The 8217-nt window shown below is 34.3% G+C and overlaps 2 pseudogenes; both read right to left on the reverse strand.

Annotated features, from left to right (window-relative positions):
• The window catches only part of LOC124892120, an 18666-nt pseudogene extending 12558 nt beyond the window's left edge, over nucleotides 1-6108 (reverse strand).
• Nucleotides 6088-7805, reverse strand: LOC124892115 (annotated as a pseudogene).
• Nucleotides 7806-8217: the final 412 nt, after the last annotated feature.

Here is an 8217-nt window from a genome sequence, read left to right on the forward strand (position 1 = left end):
TAGATGGGGCTCGCACATGTTCTGCAGTACCCCCCGTGAATACTCTTTCGGTATGAAAAGTTCTTAATGTTAATTAAGTACCCGGTTCTCTAATTAATTGATCTGCAATAATACCTATAGCTTCCCCCAACTCAACCAGGTCGCTATGAGTAGGACTCCAGCCATAACATAATCGACAAATCCAAGATGTACTCCTACAAGTAAAGGGAGTTCGAATAGAGATTGGTTATGCCCGAAGGTTATGAATCAATTTACAAGTCCAATGCCAATGTCTTTATTTATAGTGGAAATACATCACGAACCTATGTATATATCATCTGCTAATACACGGCCAATTAATGTTTGACTAAAAATCCTTTTCGGCATTATCCCATTCCAATGATTATAGAAATACCCCGGGTGGTGCCACAATCTGTTCGATAGACAATGATGTGTTGAACTACTTCAACAAGTCTGTGAGTGAGATATCCATCATCTGATATTCGTACAACAGTATCCACAACTCCTTTACGGGCTCCGTAGCAAGAAATGATGTATTCTATTAAAAAAATATCCTTCGCGCAAATTGCTTTGAATAGGTAAATCAATCATTTGTCCTTGAGGATCCGACATTAATCCTCTCATACCTACTAATTAATGTAACTAAGATGCATTTCCTCTAGCTCCCAAAAAATACATTATATGAACTGGATTAAAAGGGCCAGTCATCCAAAAATTCGGATTCATTTCTTGTCACAAATATTCACTTGTAGCATACCATATTTCAATAGATTGACGTAATTTGTCTATCACGTTTACATTCCCATAATGATGGTGTTTTTCCAAAATCAAACTTTGTTGTTCAACATCTTGAATGAGCCATCCCTTAGAAGGTATTGTTAAAAGGTCATCAATTCTTAATGAAATGGATATAGCAATAGCTTGTTGGAACCCCAAAGTTTTTACTTGATCCAGGATATGTGATGTATATACCATTCTGAAGTGATCTATTAATCTACTAATAAGTTGTTTCATGGCAGTTCCATCTATCGCTTTATTGTGAAAAAATAGATTGGCTCATTCTGCCGTAAGTACCTCTATATTCCGCTGAGTAGGATTCGACAATGGATTTGAGTCAGTGATTGTAAAAGTTCCTTTTATTGATCTTGATTCTATATAAATTTCAGAACTATGTACCTAGCTGAACCGGAGATCCCCAAAGTCCTACGATATCATAGAATTATGTTAGATACTATATGAATTGGCTTGAGAAAACCCCTATATAGCTTCTTCAATTTCTCGATAAAGAGAAATATGACCAGTAGTGGTTCGAATGTATATAAAAAGGATTTATTTTTTTAGACTTCTTACAATTAGATAGTATCCATAAATCTCATAAAAAGTACCTGAAGATTCATAGTGAACTTTGATGGGAGTTTCTCTTAAAGCAACAACACATTGATCTAGTCACCACCGGAGCCACAAAGGACTATCTAAATTGATTTGTTTTTGTCGATAAGCCCCAATTGCATCATAGGAATTCGAAAAAAGGGTTCTCTTGTATACTTATAGTAACTATTGTCACTTCTTTTTTTATTTTGATAGTTTTTACAATTACATGGATTATATCTATTTACACAAATACCTTAATGATTTTTGCACGTTAATACATAGAGTCTAATAAGCATATCTTGTGTTGGTATGAAAATAGTATCCCCAATAGTCGGAGACAAAAGATTCATATGAGAAAACATAAGTAAACGGGCCTCTACTTGAGCCTCCAAGGATAAAGGTACATGAAGAACCATCTGATCTCCATCAAAATCGGCATTGAATCCCTTGCAAACTATTGGATGTAAACAAATAGCGCACCCCTCCACTAAAACGGGTTGGAATGCTTGTATGCCTAATATATGAGGAGTGGGTGCTCTATTCAGCAATGCAGGATGTCCCTGTATAACTTCTTGAAGGATTTCCCATACAATCAGCTCTTTTTCTCAAATTTTAATCTTAGCAACTCCTATTTTAGAAGCAAGATGTTGTCTAATTAGACCATGAATTACAAATGTCTGGAAAAGTTCTATTGCTATTTCATGAGGCAATCCATATCGATGTAATGAAAGTGAAGGACCCATGACAATGACAGAATGTCCTAAATAATCAACTCATTTGTCAAGCAGAGTCTCACAAAATCTTCCCTCTTTGCCTTCAATTACATCAGAAAATTACTTGTAAACTTTATTATGACCGTCCCTCATTGGTTGTCCCCATATTCCATTATCAATAAGTGTATCCATGACTTCTTGTACTAATTTCTCCTAACACATTACTAATTTTCCTGGCATAGATCTACTTGTTGTTAATATCTCAATAAGGGTATTGTTCAGATAGATAACTCTTCTATAGAGTTCATTAATATCTGAGCTCATTAGTTTACCCCTATCTATTTTAACGATCAGTATCAACTCAGGAGGAAGAACTGGTAATAGACACAAAACCATCCATTTTGGCTCTATATTTGTTCAAATAAAATGCTTAGCCTATTCCACGCGTCTAACCAAAAAGTCCTTTCTTCTTCCAACTTTTTGATCTTCCCATTCTTCCCTATGTGCCTTTCTTCCCCCAATTCTTCCCATTCCACTAACTAATTCTCTATAATAATTCATAAATCTAGATCGGCTAATTGTTCTCAGATAGCACCTACACCAGTAGAGATTTCTCGATTATGAAATGTATCGAAACCTTGGATAGTAAAAAAAGTGGGATGCTGTATTTCCAAGATTGGATTTAATATTTGAATAAACTTCATAATTGTAAGAAAGTGGGATTTTTATTTGTGTTCCTAGCAAAGAAAAATTGGGATAGGATTGTATACGATCTGCCCCCCTTCAAAATCGGATGTGAAAGTTTTGTTTCATCTGGCTCAAGTAGCTACACCAAATAAGGAAAGGAGTTCTCATTTTAAAACTCTAGAAAATCCCAAAATAAAAGGGTCTACTCCTTACTCAAGTTCCTAGTGAAGACGAAACAAGATTTTAGTGATTCCGTCTTCTATTAATTCCTTATTCAAATTCAATTCCAACAAATAAAATAAAAAAATTCTTGAGTAGTCTACTTCCCTTTGAATGATAAATCCCTTAAATCTTAATAATTAAATTAAAGGAATACCTTGGAACCCATAAGGGGTTTACTTGTCTATATATTGTTCTATTCGATCTTTTAGGTCCCAACTTTACCTCGATGGTTAGGCCACTAAGCCCTTAAAGTCTATACGCGATAGATAGACTCATGGAGCCATGACATATTTGCTTACTTGAACATAATTTCTTTCTATGAAAAGAAAGGAAATGGTTTATTCCACAAAATAAAAAGCTTTTTTTATGAGGTACAAATAGAAATTCCTGTTTATTTGATTTGTTACGAAATTGACCATAGATCAATTCCCATTTTATTTGGTAGTATTGACTACACCCTAATTCTGAGCTTCATGTTACTCTTTCCAAGTGACATGTCAGGTCCAGGGCATCCCAATTGGATTGACTGGGATTATAGTTTTTCCTTCGAAGTCTATAAAATCAGAATTTTGATCAAATCACATATCGCAGTATACTAGGCCTTCTAATTCTTTAAGAGGTTTACCTAAAAGATTCGCAATATAACTAGGAAGACATTTTAAATTCCACACATGGGTTACTGGGAATGCGAGTTTGATATAGCCCATTTGATACCTTCGTATCCAAGAATCAACAAATTCGACTCTACATTGTTCACAAAGTTTTGGGTCTTCTTTTTCATCTCCGATTACTCGATAATTTCCATAAGCACAAATTCCATTTTTTATAGGACCAAAAATTCTTTCACAAAATTATCCATCTTTTTCAGGTTTATTAGTTTTGTAATAAAAAGTATAGGGTTTTGTTACCTGTCCAATTATCTCTCCATTAGGCAAGATTTTTGTAGCCTAAGCACTTATTTGTTGAGGAGAAACTGATCCTATTCGGAGTTGTTGATGTTTATATCGATCGATCATAGAAGAAAAATTATTATTCATTTTGATTAAGCTTCCTTCCTATTAATCTGGAAGTTCTTCTCAAGGAAATAATTAGCTCCAGAGGTAAAGATTGTAGTTCTCGAATGAGCAATCAAAAAGATTCTAGAGCATCTTCAGGATTCGGTATTATTCGTCCAATAATCGTAGTACCAGGTACTTCCTAGAGAGCTCTAATATGATCCGATTTATAAGTAAGCATCTCTTGTAAAATATGAGCAACCTTTTTTGCGTTATGCTTCGCTAGGTCGAGGTAAGTAAGGTATACGAAGGAAAAGCCTATTTGATAATGAAAGTGACCAAAGATATTTGTTTTTCTAAAAACTTTAGCTTGTACACAAATACAATAGTCCCTTCCTAAATATATGTGAATTCCTCTTCGTAGTTTTTCATTTCACCAGGCCCGTGAAATGATTTGACTTTCAAAATTCAATAATATTGGGGATATCAAAAGAAAGGTGGTCTCACTAATTCCTTTACTGTGGATATGAATATATAATTCGCCTCCGAAGATTAATGACGAAAGGTTGGTTTATTTATCTGTAATTGAAAAAATAAATATTGATTGGATCCATTGATATGTGTTTTTTCTTTCATCTTCTTAAACTTAAACGATTGTCGTGAGAAAACTTATAGGGATAGTTGAATTTCACTTAGTTACAAGCAAGAAATAATAATGAAGAAATGAAAATTATACAAAAAAAATTCATTTTTATTCTATAGGGCTATACGGACTTGAACCGTAGACCTTCTTAGTAAAATAGATCAAACTTATTATTATTAAAATGATTTGAACTGTTTCAAAGATCCAACATGCATTTTTTGCATTGGGCTCTTTCATTAACTGATATTTATAGCAGTTAGTCTATCATTTTTTTCTTGACATAAAAAAAAGATAAGGAAATGGCTTCATGTGCTCTGATTCATTATTTGGGGGCATCACCAAAGCGTTTGAAAGGTGGGATTATCGTGACATAGGTCTGTCTCTGGCTTAAATAACCTAAGTTAAATGAAGTCTCTATCATTTCTACATAAAAAATCAAATATGAAACTCCATACACTTTAAAGTTCATTTGATGAAAAGAGATTTTTTGAGGTCCTTATACTCATTATGCCTAGCATTGAATAGACTGGGTATTCACCTTATCAAGATCTCAAATCAATTATAGAGTCTGTTTGGCACCTCCTAAATGGACGCCCAAATTGGACTGAACCCTTTGTCAGGCTATGGTTCCCTCAAAGTTCTGGAGTAAGACATCGATTTCTCAACAAGATCAATTTTTCTAATTGTATGATGAACTACCTTGAAAAACATTTATGCACGTGTAAATGAGTTACTCTACCAACTGAGTTATAGCCCTTAGTGCTCTTGATACATATTTTATCATGTAGATAAATTCTTGTCAAGATAAATATTCCATGTTCCAACATCAACAATCTTTGATCTCTTTGAGTGGTATTGCTTAGATTAGTCTTGCTTATAAGTAATATGATATTTATAATCCATCAACAGGATGGGTTTCGTTTGGTTCTCTTTGGAATGATAAATGACCTACTTAACTTACTGGTTAGAGTATTGCTTTTATACGGCGAGAGTCATTGGTTCAAATCCAATAGTAGGTAAAACTTATTAAATACCAGAGTCAATGGCATCTAATAAGGTTTATGACCCACCTTTAGTGATATTTATTTTGTGATTCTGTATCTTTTCTATTTCATTTTTTAATTTGAATTTTTGCATCAGAATTGGCTTCTGTTTGATTGTATTTGATGTATTCACCCGATAGAATCTAAATAGGATTAGAAAGAGAACTTTTTTTTATTATTCGAACGTACTAACTAGTCATACTAACTAGTTATGAAATTAGATTGATAGCCTCCACCTGTGTTCTAGCTTGTCGGAGAGTTAGATTTGCCTCAATTTTTTGTCTCCTTCCTTCATCCTTTTTCACATTAGCTTCCACTATTTCAAGAGTTTGTTGAGCTTCTTGTGGATCAATTTCACTACCCTTCTCCGTATTATTTACTAAAATAGTGATCTCATTATTGCCTATTCTAGTAAAACCATCCATCAGAGCCATCGTTAACCATTGGTTGTTAAGGCGTATTCGCAAAATCCCTATATCTATAGCTGTGGCAATAGGGGAATGATTTGGTAATATGCCAATTTGACCTCTATTAGTAGATAACACGATTTCTTCCGCTTCTGAATCCCAAACAATTCGATTAGGAGTCAGTACACTAAGATTTAAGGTTATTTCTTCAAATTGCTCTCCATTTCTAAGTTCATAGGCTTCGTGGTAGCTTCATCGATATTACCTACCAAATAAAAGGCTTGTTTATGAAGACCATATAATTCTCTAAAAAGGATCAATTGAAATCCTCGAATTGTTTCTGCTAGACCAACATATTTCCTTAGAGAATCGGTAAATACTTCTGCTACGAAAAAGGGTTGGGATAAGAAACGCTCAAGTTTTCATGCTCTTGGTACGAGTAAATAATCCTCCTCGGATAATTCATCCAATCCAAGGATAGCTATAATGTCCTAGAGTTCTTTGTAACATTGTAAAGTTTGCTTAACTCGTTGGGCGGTTTCATAATGTTCCTTACCAACTATCTGAGGTTGAAGCATAGTTGACGTTGAATCTAAAGGATTTACTGTTGGATAAATACCTTTGGCAGCCAATCCTCTTGATAGTATGGTAGTAGCATCTAAATGTGCAAATATCATAGTAGGAGCAGGGTCGGTCAAATCGTCTACGGGTATGAATAGAAGTTATGGACCCTTCTTTGGTAGAAGTAATTCTTTCTTGTAAAGAACCCATTTCAGTACTTAGGGTCGGTTGATAACCCATAGCTTAAGGCATTCTACCCAATAAGGTCGATACTTCGGATTATGCTAGGATGAAATAAAAGATATTATCAATAAATAGAAGTACGTCTTGCTCATTAACATCTCAGAAATATTCCACCATAGTTAGGGAAGTCAAACCAACTCTCATACGAGCTCCTGGTTGTTCATTCATCTGACCATAAACTTGGGCTACTTTTGATTCTGCAATATTTTCTTCATTAATCACTCCAGATTCTTTTATTTCCATGTAAAGATCATGTCCTTCCCGAATACGTTCATCCACTCCGCCATATGCGGATACGCCCCCGTGAGCTTTAGCAATATAGTTTGTCAATTCCATAATGAGTACTATTTTACCCACTCCAGCTCTTCCAAATAGTCTGATTTTTCCTTCACGATGATAAGGGGCTAAAAGATCTACTACTTTAATTTCTGTTTCAAAAATAGATAATTTTGTATCCAACTGTATAAAGGCGGGCACAGATCTATGAATAGGAGATGTTGTACTAGTATCTACAAGCCCTAAATTATCAACAGGCTCTCCGAGCACGTTAAAAATTCATCCTAGAGTCATCCCTCAGTCGGAATACTTATAGGAGCTTGTGTCAATCACTTCCATTCCTCGGAACACTTATAGGAGCTCTTGTGTCAATCACTTCCACTCCTCTCGTTAAACCATCTATAGCACTCATAGATACAACTCTAACTCTATTGTTTCCTAATAATTATTGAACCTCACAAGCCACATTAATTGGTTGACCAATACTATCTCGACCTTGAACTACCACAGCATTATAAATATTTGGCATGTTGCCCAGGGGAAAGGTTACATCTATACCGTACCAATGATTTGGACGACACACCCCAGGTTTTTTTTTCAAGCGTAGATACCCCAGAACCAGAAGTAGTAGGATTGATTCTCATAATAATAAAATAAATAAATATGTTGAAATGTTTTTTCAAAAATTATCGAATTCAAAGTAAATATTCGTTAGCATGTCGATCAGTTAATTCAATAAAATGAGAATTAGCACTCGATTTCGTTGGCACCATGCAATTGAACCAATTCAATTATTTACTTATTCAATGAGATTGAGTTAATTTGCAAACTCACCCAACCTATTTTAATTTAAAAATCTCAAGTGGGTGAATTAGAATCTTGAGAAAGTCTTTTATTTGTCTATCATTATAGACAATCCCATCCATATTATCTATTCTATGGAATTCGAACCTGAACTTTATTTTATATTTCTATTACGATTCACTATTTGGATCTAATGGGCTCCTCTTCTTATTTTTTTAATTTATTTTTTAGTTAAAGTTCAGTATATTGATT

This window comes from Capsicum annuum, unplaced genomic scaffold, assembly GCF_002878395.1.
Source record: "Capsicum annuum cultivar UCD-10X-F1 unplaced genomic scaffold, UCD10Xv1.1 ctg4391, whole genome shotgun sequence".
Classification (NCBI taxonomy): domain Eukaryota; kingdom Viridiplantae; phylum Streptophyta; class Magnoliopsida; order Solanales; family Solanaceae; genus Capsicum; species Capsicum annuum.